Source organism: Ambystoma mexicanum, chromosome 7q (assembly GCF_040938575.1).
Source record: "Ambystoma mexicanum isolate Mex_15411 chromosome 7q, UKY_AmexF1_1, whole genome shotgun sequence".
NCBI lineage: Eukaryota > Metazoa > Chordata > Amphibia > Caudata > Ambystomatidae > Ambystoma > Ambystoma mexicanum.
This window is the reverse complement of record NC_090941.1, coordinates 1,119,504,714-1,119,519,897: the sequence shown is the minus strand read 5'-3', so window position 1 is coordinate 1,119,519,897 and position 15,184 is coordinate 1,119,504,714. Positions and strand designations below refer to the sequence as shown.

Genomic DNA, 15,184 nt, shown 5'->3' with positions numbered 1-15,184 from the left:
TTCTCGTCCTCAGTTGGCATTAGCTCGCACCGATTGCATGTGCACCAGGTGGAGACGCCGTCCATGCGACTAGGCCCAGGCTCTTCATCTGTTGATTCGTCCTGCCAACTGCCGTCCGAATCCCCATCGTTTTCGCGTGCTTCCCTTTCCAGTAGTTCCTCCTCGGTATACTCGGGCTCGTACATGTAGGACATTATTGTAGCCATTGTGTGTTAAACAAACTAAAATAAATTATAGTGGTGGTACTGGTATCTGTTCACACGGGCTACAAGCGGCAAAGGTAGCTGACCAGAGCACTGAAACGAGTCACAGAATACTCAAAGTAACACAGAGAGAGGAATGGAATCGAAAATCTGCTGCTGTGTGTTGTGAAACGGTCTGTTTATACTTATTGAGGAAAGAGGCGTCCTGCCATTTCAATGGCGACACGTCATTAGCTGAAGCGCAGCGAATGTTGACACAAGACGTGCTTTGGCGTTGGGAAATGGGCGGTACGAGTCTGCTGATGACAGGCTCAGGGGCAGGGGAATTGATTTAGTGCCGCAAAAGCAGGTGAGTCAGGGCGATGGGGGAAATGATAGGATTATCAGAAAATGGCGGCTCCCTGGTGCTTGTTTTCGCGTGCGTTTAATGGACGAAAACTCGGGTAAGGTCCATAGGAACGTTTTCTAAAATCGAGCCACTTATGCTTAAAAAAACATGGCCGACCCGTAGGGACAATAAAAATGTTTAGTAGACCATGCCTTTAACAGTGCCGTTAACAGATAAAACTTCAACAAGTCTCCATAGATGGCATGCCTATATGGAGAAAGTTGGAGCAAGTAATGCCTAGAGCCGATAAGGTATAAAACAGTGACGGAGTACAGCTGTGTTATACTGAAAGGAATATAGAACTAAAATATTGTTTGGAAAAGACCTGGGGAAAGAGGTACATCAGACAAATAAGCCTTTGGGGGAGAGATACCTGGCAGGAAAGCATACCTGGAGATCTACCAAGCCCAGAGCTGGATTTATGGCAGGGTAATCTGTCTAGGAAATATAAAAGGAAATTACATTGTGGAAGGGGTCCAGGGCAGGAGAGTCTACTAGAAGACCATCTTTGATAGAGTTGCTGTGTTGAAGAGACACTGTTGTCATCCTTAAAATACCATTGCTTATGAAAGACACTCTTCGTTATTCTTAAAGAAAGTGTTATGTAAAAGAGACACTCTTGCCATCCTTGAAAAAACCATTGCTTGGAAAAGACAAGTTTTCATCATCTTAAAGAAAGTGTTAGAGGAAAGAGAAATTTCTACTGCTTTTAAAGAACCACTATTTGCACAGAACTTTCTCAAGAGTCTACCTGAAACAGCTCAGGGGGGAACCCCTGGATACAAGGGTTGTTTTGTTGGATTTTCATGGTTAGTTTGTGCGCCCATTTTGCTGAGTTTAAAGCAAAGACATTTACCTTGTGCCTTTTGTTGTTAATTTCTATTGTGGGGGTCAGATATGTTTTGGACACAAGGACAGTTTTCTTAAATTGGACGACGAGGCACAGACTGATCCCTAGTTTTGATTTCTTAGGTAAGGAAACACTCTTTAGGATAGGGACAGATAGGCCTTATCCAAACCCTTTTTACTTTGATAAAATGGTCATTGTTGAAAACATTCCAACTTTGTGTCCGTCTCTCATTTCGGGCCCCTCACACAATTGAGGCGAATATTTTACCTGGGGGCGTCTAAAAGGGCGATAGGACTGTAGTTCATGGGATTCGACCTATCGGCCTTCTTAAAGATTGGGATCAGGATTGCTTCTTTCCAAGATGAGGGTAGATGTTGTAATTTCAAAATCTGTTTGAAAATTGTAGACAGAACCTCAATCCAAGCATCTATATGGTCCTATCACATTAGACAGCCTGTCTGGGACAGGGGCTCTGGACTTACTGCTTTTGATAATCGGGGATCGAATTTCATCTTTATCTACCTCTCACAAACATAAATCTACTTCTCTATTGGCGCAGATAAGGGCAGTTGATTACAGGCAATGATGGTTGAGAAGTGCTGTACCGATCTTTCTTCAGGCACCGGATTTTCCAGGGACAATTCACTGGCATTAAAATGTTTTTTAATCAGTTTCCAGATTTGTTCTGGATTACGGGTGGAGATGGCACTTAGCAATGCCTCCACGTCATTCTACATCAGCTGCATATTGTGTCGCTGCATGCCAGTTTTTATATTTCAATTTCAAGTTATTTTGTTTATCCCCCAACTTGCTCTATTCCTTTTAACGCCCTGATATCCGAGCGGAGCTGCCATTTTGTTCTGGCAGAGTTCTCAATCGGGGCAATTCTATGCCTATACATTGGCTTAAGGCCTCCTGTCCTTATTACAACAAACTGCTTCAGAAAAGGGACATATGACCCAAGAGCTGATTGTATCAAACCTCCCTTGTTCTCATATATCTTAGTAAGGCAACTGTTAAGGGTCTTCACTGCCTTTTCATTCCAAGTGAGACGATTTCTGCCACTACTAAGAGTCACTGTGGGTGCACATTTATCTTTGATGATTGGGGTCACCAGAGATCGCCCAAGATGTTGGCAAGATTTTGGGAACACTATGCGGAGAGTGGAGCGATTGCATGGAAATAATCAGAGGGGCAATATTAGATGACACGTACACATAATCAATAGTTGATTGTTGTTGCGCCCTAAACCAGATTGCGTTTGCCCGGGAATCCCCCTTTACATTGCCATTTGGCCGGGTAAATCCGCGCTCCCCCATAAGGGCCGACCAACGCTTTCCTCTTGCTCCAGATTTTAGTGGGCCAGATACTTGGACGGGAAACTGAATATACAGCTCAGCACACCGAATATTCAGATCCCTACAAGGTATTGAGTTGTCCGTCCAACATTCATCAAGAACGGACACAACTGCATCAATGAATTTACACAGAGAAATTGATGTCGGATTCCAATGTAAGTTTAGCAGAACAAACATTCCCAAACACGGCTACCTGCTCTTAATCCCCAACTCAATTTAACAGCTTAGATATAAATATTAGGTGATTGCTACTCCTGGAAATACATTCCCAAATTATTACCAACTATTATCAGCAATCCCGATGAGGGGCGCCCGTAAAACGCCTCTCAGGGCTGGATTAAGTAAAATTGATAAACCATCCATGACTGGTCAGTCCGTTAACCATGTCTCTTGCAACAACAAAAAAAGAATGCCATTGTGTTCAAATAGGGGCCCTCCCACTGAGAACAAGTCCATACACCCCCTGGAATTGCAGAACCCCACAACAATCTCTAGTCTGACAGATTTCTGCGATAACTAATGGCTATTAAGGGACACGGGTCGGCCTCTTGAAAGCCATGACCAACTTTTGTTCTGCTTCCCGTCCACTTGATCTGGTTCCACCGCAGTCAGAACTTTCCTCTAGAGGATCTTGTCCTCTAAGCCGGTTATCCTCACCGGGAGAGCTTAGCCAAGTCCATCGAGCCCCTGTGCATAGTGTGTGCCTCCGATGGGGAAATAGACTCCCTCCTGATCACTCCGATCACATCAAGCCCCATAGGCCGAAAGTAAAACACTGTATCTAGGATCTTATTTCTAATTAGTTTTGATTGAATGTGTATAAATACTCTATTTAAATGCTTGCTCTCAACAAACTCCACTTGGTCAATATCTCTTGAGGCAATTGCTCTCAACTGCGAGATAGTGTCAAGCACCTTTCCCCTATTTAAAATCATCCAGCAAATTGGATAAAGGGAGCTGTTCTAACCGGATGTTCGCCGGAACCTCAGCCACAGATTTTATAATTACAGATTCTTTCAAAGTACAAAGGCTCCTGGCTGGAAATGGAACCTGTCTAGATTTGGATCTACTGTGTCCTAGCGTCAGAAATTCTGCACATTCTTTCACAGAATGTTTTTTACCAGGCCTTATGTCAGTCTTGGACGCAGAATCTCTTACTGTCCGCTCAGCAACCTGGCCGACGGCCCCGTCAATAGCTTGGCTGGCTGCAATCAAAGTGCGCTAAAGCGCAGGAAGCAGGAAGTAGACCGACCGGTCCATCAGCTCTGCGTTTTCATTCTCGGTTATTTCTTCCATTTCCGCTACAGGGTGCAGGATCCTATTTTTGGCAGGAGGATTAAGCCCAGGGAGGTCTTCTCCGTCCATAGTGGATGGATTATGTAAAGATCTTTTTCTAGAGCCCACGTCTCTGGTCTTCCGCGAGGCAGTTAAGTTTTTTGTTTGCTCTGCAGGCATGCACTTAGGTTTTATTCTTTCTGCATGATTGAAAATATGATCGTTATCCCCTAACTGAGCCCCAGTCATGGTTTAATTGTCGTTGATGCCCACTATAAAAGGCCTTCGGGCCTGATCCTGAACCCCACACTGCGGTCTATTCAGCCCCATGGCTTCCTGGTTCAAAATCACAGCATCCTCCCCCAAGCAAGGCAACGTCCCCACCGATGGCCCTAAAAGCATGGGCGTCGGCACACTTGCTCCAACCACCAGTTCCCCTGGCACTGCTGCCCTTCATCCACCCTGGGTTGCGGCTGCCTCGGGGTCTCACAAAGCCCTCCACCCACACAACCTTTGCCGCAACTGTGCTCACTAGGGTGATATGATCATGTGGTTTGCCATCTGTGGATTCATGCAGCTTCATCAGCGAGAGCAATGCGACGTTTAGGATCGTCGAGGGATCGTTGGCGCCCATCCCTCCATCCCCCACGGCCCATGGTGCTTCTTCTTCTTCTTACTGATAGATTTTAATCCATCAGCGGTGATTTTGGCTACCAAGGCTTGAGCCTCATTACTCCATCTTCTCGGGTTGAGTGTGTAGTGGTGGGTTTGTATTCTTCTTGGTCTGTGTGGTCTTGTCACAGTAGGGACCTGGATTTGTTTAGGCACTTGATGTAAGGATAGCGAGGCTGAGCCACGGACTAATTTAAGGTTTAGGATGGCAGCTAATATCGCAGTGTCCGGAAGTCATTTTCGGCCCCACTGGAGAGGGTGGGATTCGATTTTTGAAAGCAAGTGGTGATTTTGGGGTAGGGCCTGCCGGTGATAAGAGCTTAGGCTACAAGTCAGTTATCAACAGGCGAACCGATGTTAACTCCCGCCCCACCTTTAAAGCGCCAAGACTTACTGCCAAGACTGTCGCCTTTTATCCTCCTCTGATGATGGAAAGGTTGCGCGACGCGTCTAACGTGGACGGACGTCCTTCCACAGATGTGGTCTCTGCCCTCTCGTGTATATCAAAAGGCTCATTGGTCCTCCTTGTAGGGTTTTCAGAAGTGAGGCAGAAAGGCGGCGTTAGATGTGACTGGCACGACAAACTGGTCTCCAGGGGTGTCGCTAGGTCTGGAAAAGACCCGGGGCTACGCTAATGTCGTAGCTGTCGATACTGGGGGCTAGCTAGCCTTTTTGTTGTAGCTCCTGAGATTCTATCCGGGTCTACACCCAAAAGAGCTGGGGTTGTAGCGCCCTTAGCCCCCACTCCCCCCATAACAACGCCTCTTCTGGTCTCCCAGAAGGCTCTGGCTGTCACAAAAGTTCCATTCCTGAATATCCAACACAATGAAAATCTTAGGGTCACACACGCAATCATGAAAGGCTGAGCAAGGAGGCCCTGACACACGAGTGACTCTGCGCCAACCCTTCAGGCTTTTTCAGAAATGCTGACCTGTCCTTTCTGTCCGTGTGTCTCCCCGAGAAGGGTGACTCATGTGACACGAAGTTGCCCAAACCTGCCAATTTCAATTTTCACATATGCGACCTGTTCACACATGACCCGGGTCCATTAGAATAGTATCCCCTTTTCTCCCGTCATGGACTGAGCCACAGAGGCCGGACATGTGACCGACTCTTCCGATGGCCAATTGGGGTGGGGGGAGAGTGCGGGGTGTTGGGCGTCCTTCCACACAATCTTCCAATTTAATTGTATTCCTCTTAATGGTACCAGTTCGATCACGACAAAAAAAATCATGAAATGCTGAGTCAGGTACATCAGACACCAGCCCGATTCCGCCCAAGTCTTGATAGAATTTCACATGGCCTAGACGTTTACTTAAAATCTGGTCATTTAAAATTACCCACCGCAAATATGCTCAGCCTATGGCCCTCAGGTGGATGAAACTCTGTCCATGTGACTCACTAGCGCACACACACTGGGACTTTTTAACAGTGCTGGCATGGTACACAATCTCACTATCACAATTGTATCCATTTCTATGTTACACGCTTTATCATTGTGAGACGACTAAAAGTCTGCGCCAAGAACAACTAAAATGCCCACCCCTTTCACCCCCACCCCCTGCCCAGGGCTTCAGTGTCCCCCCTTCCTTCTGAACACCCTTTCCTCTATGTGCTCCAATGCCGCCGCCCCACTCCTTCAGGGGCCGGTTCATGCCTCGTCCCCCTTCACTGGATATTAGGAAGATGTCTGCACGGCCAGTCTCTGGTGCAGGCTGCGTTAACATCTAACCACAAGTCTCGGGAGGATAACTCGGGGCAATGTGCTCGCCTTGGACGCGAGACGACACAGGTTCGATCCCCGGGTCCGCGCTTAGAAACCGTTGGGTATAAATAAGCTAGCATATCAAATATATTAAGGTGCGACCACAACGAATGCCAGCCTAAACGGTCCAGCAAACCTCTCTCCAAATGGACGATGTGGCAGAGCAGTCGGGCTTAACTCCACTCTGCACGTGAAGTAGTTGGTGCACACAGTCACCCCCCCCCAAAAAAAAAAAACAGACTGCTGTACTGAAAAATAGACACTAAACTGCCAGGCTATTATGCAAGTCTATGCAAAAAGGACAAACATACTCGTCCTTGGCACTTAAGGGGTTAATAAGTCATATATATATATATATATATATATATATATATATATATATATATATATATATATATATATATATATATATATATATATATATATATATATATATATATATATATATATATATATATATATATATATATATATATATATATATATATATATATATATATATATATATATGAGTTAAAATAAGTAAGTAGGGCAGGCATAACACAGTTAAATGAGCATTGGCAATTCCAACAGTTTGGTTTGGGCTTTTGTGTAGGCATGGGAAAGGCACCAGCCAGGCACTGCTGTGGTGGCATTCACTGGCCACTGATGGCAGCAGGTTCAAAATGGTGTGAGTACCTGGGCATCTACTAGCAGTGCCTGGCAAATGCCTAGTACTTATAAGTTAAAAACCTCCGGGGCACTTAGACGTGAACCTACTGCGCTTGTCACAAAGTTATAGATATGAATTCAATAGTGGCATCCATGGGTGTAATTTTAGTGGGGGACAGGGGTGTTTGCCCCCCCCCAACTTTCATGGCACACCATTTTGTCCCCATTCATTCGGCTGGGGCAACCTTTCTTCAGATGTCATGTCCCCCCCAACATTTTCAGCAAAGTTACTCCACTGGTGACATCTGCTACAGGTGATCGTGAAAGGCAGACCCCTACGCCCAACTGGACCCAGAAAAACACTAAATTAAAATTATGCACCATCATAATTTGCTGATGATTTTTGTTAAAAGATAATTTAATCAACCAAAGCAGCCGACACGTGTGCCAACCTTCACGGTTTTCTTCCAGGCTGAACACATAAACAATAACACATCAACATCAATACAGTTTCCAATCCAAAGTACCGTTCCAATTGCTGGAATGCGGGGTAATGGCTCGGCAGCCCAAGTTAACGGCCCAAGCAAAGCGAGGACCATTAATTAACGTGGGCTCCGGGCCATTACCCCATTCCACCCCTTCGAACGGGGGCTTAAGGTCATTAGTACCCTGGGTTATCAAAGCGGCAACCTCGCGCATCCTGTTCAATGATTGAAAATACTGTCTTAAGGTGGCTGCCATGGAAAGCGGAGGCGGGGCTCTGTACAGAGCCCCTCTTCTGTTTCCATGTTGGCCTGCAGGAGCCAGGGGGAAGGAGCTTCTGCCGCCGCCACCGAAATAAGGTAAGTTGGGGATGGGAAAGGGAAAAAAAGGGACATAAGGTGGGGGGGGAGATGGCGGCGGGGGAACCGGCCATCAGGCGGCATGGAACGCGGGCCAAGATCGCCGGTGTCAGCCCACATTCCTAGCCACCTGATTGACTGGATCCCCCACACAGGTGCTAATGTAACATCATGTAAAGATAACACCATGGTTTTCAAAGATTCATGTTGGTCATACAGGGCGTACAAATAATTGTTATACCAAAAAATGACAAAAACGACAAATACAAATAAAAGAGGACATAAGAAAAGTGAAAGGAAAAAAGAAACGCCTCATTACACTGGTTACAAATTATGCAAAACACTACAATTTCTGTTAGCCAGAAATAGTTACCGAGCCATTGCCGCGCTACTTTACATCCTTTCAAAAAAATTTCACAACAAGCTGAAGATCTTCGGCGCAAATTCATGAGGTTCGAGAAATTGAGCATTCGTGAAATGAATACATTTTGGGAAATGATTGCGCTCAAACAAGATCTTGCTCAGAATAAAGTCCAGAGGGGTCTTAGGCTACTTATCCCGCCAGAGATTGAGACCCCCATTAGACAGTGATCTTGCTACACAATGGGAAGATGATCTTATCGCTTGTTCAAAAACTATGATTCGAGCATGCGGAAAGAGAACATGCACGTATTATACTGCTAATATACTCCTAAAACAGAACCTGAGGTTGTTGAGGCACCTGCAACAACTAAAGAAAAGCACAATAAAACTAGGCATACCATCCTTAGGCAACATCCAGATGAAGTTAAACTCAGGAAGGCAAGGGCATTTTCCTGAGATGAGAAAGATTACAGGGAAGAAAGGGTTTTCACCAATCAACCCAACTACCATGACCCCCTCAGATCAAGGTGAAGCAGTGCTGCCTCTTCACCTGTCAGTTCAGAGATCGAAAGTGATCCAGACTCCCAAGGCGAAATTAGGGCAGAAACTGTCTCGGGCCCATCGATTAGGCCTGTTAGAGAAAAATCTATCATCACAAACTTGATTTTTGTTTTTTGTAATTTTTTTTTATTTTTTGGACCAAATATGCCGGTTCAAAAAAGTAAATCGCAGGTTAAACCCCAAACACATCAGGTTCCAGGACCCTCGTAGTCTCAAATATTGCAACAGGGCAAGCATTCAAGGGCAAGAAGGTTGAAACGTGTCGGCTGTTTTGGTTGATTAAATTGATACTCCGTCAACAAAAATCATCAGTGCATTGTGATCGTGCATAATTTCAATTTAGTACTTATACGCAATCTCAACTGTTGGCTTTGCCAGTGCTTGTTTTTAACAATATATCATTGCACGCACAGTGCTTATAAATCCAGTGGCTGAAGGCTGTCCCGGTTAAGATATTTTTATTACATCACTAGCATGTTTACAGCTCCAATGAAGTCATTAACTCTCAGAAGACTGCTTTGGAAAAAGACTGGGAGGCACCAGAGTGCAAAGGTTGATGGTAAGACTTGATTAAAGCTGCTCAAAGAGTTCCCGTGAGGAGGGGCTTTGGGTGAGGAGGTGCAGGAACTGGGTGGGAATGGCCATATGGGTTAGCATGGCCATTGGCAGTTAGTGGATGGGGAAATAACCGAACAGCACCTACAAGCTGTGTGCCCCCTCCTCCTATGCCATTTCTCCCTATCTGCACTCTAATGCAATGGTTTTGGCTTATCGGTTATCTAATATAATAGCTCAAACTAAACAAGCAGTGCATGTATACAAACAGTAATGGTCAGCTAAGCCCTAGCCCGCTATCTAGTGATATGCCCAATACATGGAGGCTAAGGGGTGGGAACGAAAGGGAAAACCCTAGAAAACAATACCATTCCTAACAGTAATCGTGATCAGGACCTCATGTGCCAACGCTGAACACAGTCACAGAATTCCTAAACCTCTAGGACACAGTATTATACACTACGCAAACGCGCACCTCAAACTAAACGCAAGGCCAACAGGGAGGACAAGGGGAGGGCGTAAAGCCAGAGTCATCCAACTTAATAATACACCTGCACTTTGCCCCCCTAGAAAAATAGAAATAACAGCAAACCAGTGTAACCAGGTATTTCCCATAGGCAGGAGTGCAACGCAAGACTTAACAATGACATCTCAAATCTATGGTGCATACTAAATTCCAGTCTTTGCCCTTGAACTCCTGGGAAACCAGACAAAATGTCCAAAGGCAGGCCTCAAGTACCTCGAAAGTCATTGTGGGAGAGTTCCAGTTAAGATTACAAGTTCCCCACAGGAATAATCGGGACAAAGTCAATAGGCAGAGTCACGATTTGGGTAAAAAGGACAGCACGTACTAGTTCTACCCTCCAGTTGTGCAGAAGATAGCAACCCACTCCAGGGGAAACCAGAAGAGAAACACTTGCTGAGACCCAGCAGCCCCAGGAAGAGATGGGGTCAAGCAGGAAGTGGGCCAATGTCAATGAATGCCAGAACGCGGTCCTTCAGAGACCGTGGTACCCGAACCACGGGCATCCCTGGGAATAATCCATCAACGCAGGGTCCAGAGTCACGCACCCTACCGTGGTTCCCAAGAAGATGGTTCAGGAGAGGCCAAACAACCCAGTGAGTACAGCTGTTGTTTTACAGATGTGGCTTAAAGGAACCGGTCACCCAGGTGCTTGAACTCCGGAACAACGAATACCTGAATGTTCAAAATGACGAAACCACCAGTCTTCCCAGCAGGGGGTCACACCAGTCAGAATTAAAAGCAACAGCGAAGATGGCTCCTTCAAGACAGACGTTAACTGCAAAGCAGATCCCAATGGCTCAATAGGAAAAAAAGGCAGCCAACCAGCAGAAAAGAAACCATGTTGGAGGTCACCAAGGACCGTCAAACGAACAGGAGAGGTGGGACGTAGGAGTCCCAACACCTATCTGGGAGACCACAGCTGCCAACATCAAGATGGAAGAACAAGAAAGTAGAACAGGAAGATGGCATTAAAACAGCACAGAGACAGTCCCAGCCAAGGATGGGGGCTAAGGAAGGAATAGGTTAGCCCGGGAAGGATGTCAAACAGCCAAAAATCCAAACCATTGCTAAGGTTCAGACACATACGCACGGACAGTATGGCCAAATTAAGTCTCACAATTGTAGCAGCAACTGTTCGTAAACCCCTAGAGCCCAGTGGGCTCTATGAAGATTCCAGCAGGATCGAGGGCAGCCTCTCCTCTGGATTAACCCACAAACTCCTGGGCTGGCCTAAACTAGCCCTCCCATTCCCAACAGGGCTCCTAACAATGGATTTAGGTTGGCCCCAAATCCCACAAAATGCTGCGACCTATGCCCACAGGAAGTGCAATGGCCTGCCTAGATCTAAGAACTGGTCTAAAGCCGCGCACCCCACATTAGAGGGTGCAGGGCTGGACTCAAAGTGAGCCCATGTGTGCAGAACAGCCATGTTAGGACTTGGGTGTGGTCTCCCAAGACAAAGGAATGTCCCTAAACAAAATGTCTGTGAGCAGGACTTAAAAAAAAATAATTAGAAAGCCAATGGGCCTCATTACGACCCAGGCGGTAAGTTACCGCCTGGGTCGTACCTTTACCACCATGGCGTAAACTACGTTTACGCCATGGTGGTTGGCGGACTTACCGCCCCATTCTGAGGTTGGCGGGGCGGTAAGTCCCCAAACCCCATTTACCCTTCCCCATTCCCATTTTTGCCCCATAGGGCATAATGGGAGTGGGGAAGGCGTTAATTACGCCACCGTAAATTACGGTGGCGTAATTAACAACATGGTCCCTTAGCGCCATGGATTTTAACACCTGCTAAAAGCAGGTGTTAAATCCTCCATGGCGCTAAGGGACCTCGGAATCAGGCGGTAAGGGTCGGCGCTGTTTACGCCGCCGTAAACCCCTTACCGCCTCGGTCCTAATGAGGCCCAATGGCTACTAATAAGATACATTGGGCTACTAATGCTGTAAATCAGCTGGCACGCCTGGAGAAGCCAAAGCTAAATTATAGGCAACACCAGCCTACTTCCCATTACCACTGTAGGGTGATAGGGCAACATGGGGGGGTCTTAAAAAGCACCCTGTCCCAGGAGCCTAGTAGGCTACCAGGGAACCATATATACCAAACGGCTGCAGTGGTACAGGCACTTCAATACCAGTTTACTGGGCCACAAAACAGCTCATTGATCCTAAAACAAGTGAGGGTTATATAATCAAAAGGTTTTGGGGTCCCCAAAAAGGGACAACAGATGACTCTCCCCATCCCCCAAATAGAATTCTGCCCTTACACTGGACCCACATAAACCCGAGGGTTAGTGGGCGTTTTCTGACAGGCAACTCATTGCCCAATAAAAGAAGGACTGGCATTTATTTAAATTGGCCTCTCATCTCATTCCTTTCACCCTAGAAGGCTTCCTGTGCTGCTATTACCAAAAACCACTGTTTCGAAAACTTGAAGGAAGCGAAGGTGGAATGGGTGCCGGGGGAGAGAGACGGAATCTGAATGAGGGTCATTAAGGCAGCATCTCCTCGCCTCATTCCTAACATAAACAGGTGGATTTTCCAAAGCAGTAGGCCTTTGAGTCTGACTGACCAAAAGAAAAGCACGGCGATGCTCAAATTGCAGTAGAAAGTCCTATGCAGTTGTAACCATTCAGTGTTGTATCACATGTGCGAAACAGAAGTCAGCAGCTTTTGGCTGAGTGATAGGTCCTCACTCTCTCCATCTCAAATCTGTCATGTGTGCTGCAGGCAGAAGGAGCAGCAGCCGAAGCGGCCGTCCTGCAAGAATGCTGGACCTCACCTAAGAGGCAGCGACAGCTCTGGGTAAGGAACCAAAAAACTCAACCCGAGCCCAGAAGTCCAATGCAATGGTACAAATAACCCACTGGACTTAGGTGGTGGCACGGCTGTCCGTTTCATAACTGTCTGGCTGGCCCATAATACATACACGTATGGGCGCTCTAGACAGAGATATCCTATCAACTTCCCTCGTTACATCTAGAGAATGTAGCAGGGACCTCAACAGGGGAGAGAGGATTTGATAAGAAAGCGGGCAGGACAAGCTCCTGATCCCTGTGAGAGGATTTGATAAGAAAGCGGGCAGAACAAGCTCCCGATCCCTGTGAGAGGATTTGATAAGAAAGCGGGCAGGACAAGCTCCTGATCCCTGTAAGAGGATTTGATAAGAAAGCGGGCAGGACAAGCTCCTGATCCCTGTGAGAGGATTTGATAAGAAGGCAGGCAGGACAAGCTCCTGATCCCTGTAAGAGGATTTGATAAGAAAGCGGGCAGGACAAGCTCCTGATCCCTGTAAGAGGATTTGATAAGAAAGCGGGCAGGACAAGCTCCTGATCCCTGTAAGAGGATTTGATAAGAAAGCGGGCAGGACAAGCTCCTGATCCCTGTGGAAGGAAAACGTCCCCCATGCAATGAATCCTGACCCGTGTTTGAGGAACAGCCAGTCTGGAAACCCTCCAAGACCAGGAGAACAGAGACCAAGGGCCCAATTTGAATCCAGACTGCAATAGAAAACCTGGAAACACCTTGAACAGCAAGAGGTTTAAAGAAGAGTCTTCCTGGGTTCAAGTGATGGACCATGCTGAGCGGGCCACAGCACTGGGAGATCTCGGCCTTCAATAAGTGCCTCTGGCTTGGGGCTTGCTAGTGTTGTCTAAAATCCCCCCAGTTTTCTCGAACTGCCACTAATGGCATAATGTGAAGCTGTGGGTAAAGACGGCATCTGGACAATAGTCTCGGTTCAATATGATCGCGCTTGTCAATGTGGTTCTGCAGTGGCATTTGGCTCCAGATGACTGGAGAGCAGGCACACTATGGTCGAGTCAGTGGCTCAGAAATTGATCAAAAGGCGTTGAAGGTCAAAGGTAGCTACGTGGGTCTTGCAACGGCTCATGGTGACTCAAAAAGGTGCAGTCGGCTCGAAAGCAGTTTGAGTCGGGAACCAGAGCCTAGATCTGTTCCGGTTGTTCCGGGGTTCTGTGGGACCACTTCCCTGGGATATTGCTAGCTGTATGGTGGGGCTGGATCTGGAATTTTGCTCAGGTGGACCTAGGTCTGTGATGTGCCATTGCCTTGGAGTCTTTCTTGCTGCTGGTCTACTGCATGACTTGTAAACTGGCTTTTATTTAATCTGCAGTCTTCCCGGCTCCTCCCAGCTCCTGAATGACCTGTGTGGGGACATTTTGGCCATTATTAGTTGCCAAGCGGTTGTTTTGGCTTTTTACTCCTCAATGTTTATGCAGCTATTGTTTGTTCATGATATTGGACCTTTGACAAGGTCACTGCTGTGCCCCTTCACCCAAGTGTGCCCCGGGTCATTGCCCAGCTTGTCCGCTCCTAGAAATGGCCCCTACTGCAGTCTTCCCGTCTTGTTTTCACATCAGTATCCTGGGGGGAGTGGTGAGGAGAGACGCTGGTGAGGGGAGGGGGGTTCCATCATGGGATATCGCAAGCTAGATTGCGGGACTGTATCTCGACCTTTGGCCCTCAGGGTCAGGGTGAACATGGGGCAATACTCTATTACCCAGGGCTCTCTATATTCTGGCTGTTTATTTGATCTACAGTCTTCCCAGCTCCTTGACTTGTTGGGCTCATTTTGGCCATCATTGTTGCATGGGTTGGGATTTGCCTATGTGGTCATTGTTTATTCATGATATTGGGCCTTTGATCCTTCGCTGGCTCTAATTTATGCTCTTTTACAGTTTTCAATTTCATGTTCATTTCTTACTGTTCTGCTCCCTTATCTTTTTCCACATAATATCACTTATGGACCAACTTCAACCAATTATTTAGAAGCGCTTTGGGATAAAGCACTATAAGATAAAAATGAATAAAATAATCCCATCACCCAGATGCTACACATGAAGGGCCAGCCAATAATGAGAAGAAGGCTAGCACAATGTCCAGCCGTAACAGTGAGCATCAAGAACATGCAACTCATGAGCCTTGTTGCCTGCGGTTGCGTTCCATACCAGAACTTAATTGCCAGCAGCCCAAGCTGACAGTCCAGAGTGAAGCAAAGCCTATTACAGAGGTTCAAGGCCAATTAAATGGCTGATATTGGCCACAACCATGGGCAGTTGAGCTATTCGCACCCAGGCAGAGGTTCATGTTGGGATTTCAGTTTACACACCAAACCCTGAATGAAAAACCATGTTAGCTAAAAGAAGAAAT

The 15,184-nt window shown here is 46.6% G+C and overlaps 1 protein-coding gene across 1 annotated transcript in view; it reads left to right on the top strand.

The window, feature by feature from the left end:
- Positions 1-15,184, top strand: part of LOC138528680 (putative methyltransferase NSUN7) — a 379,481-nt gene that overhangs the window by 28,902 nt on the left and 335,395 nt on the right. The gene's annotated exons all lie outside the window — the stretch shown is intronic.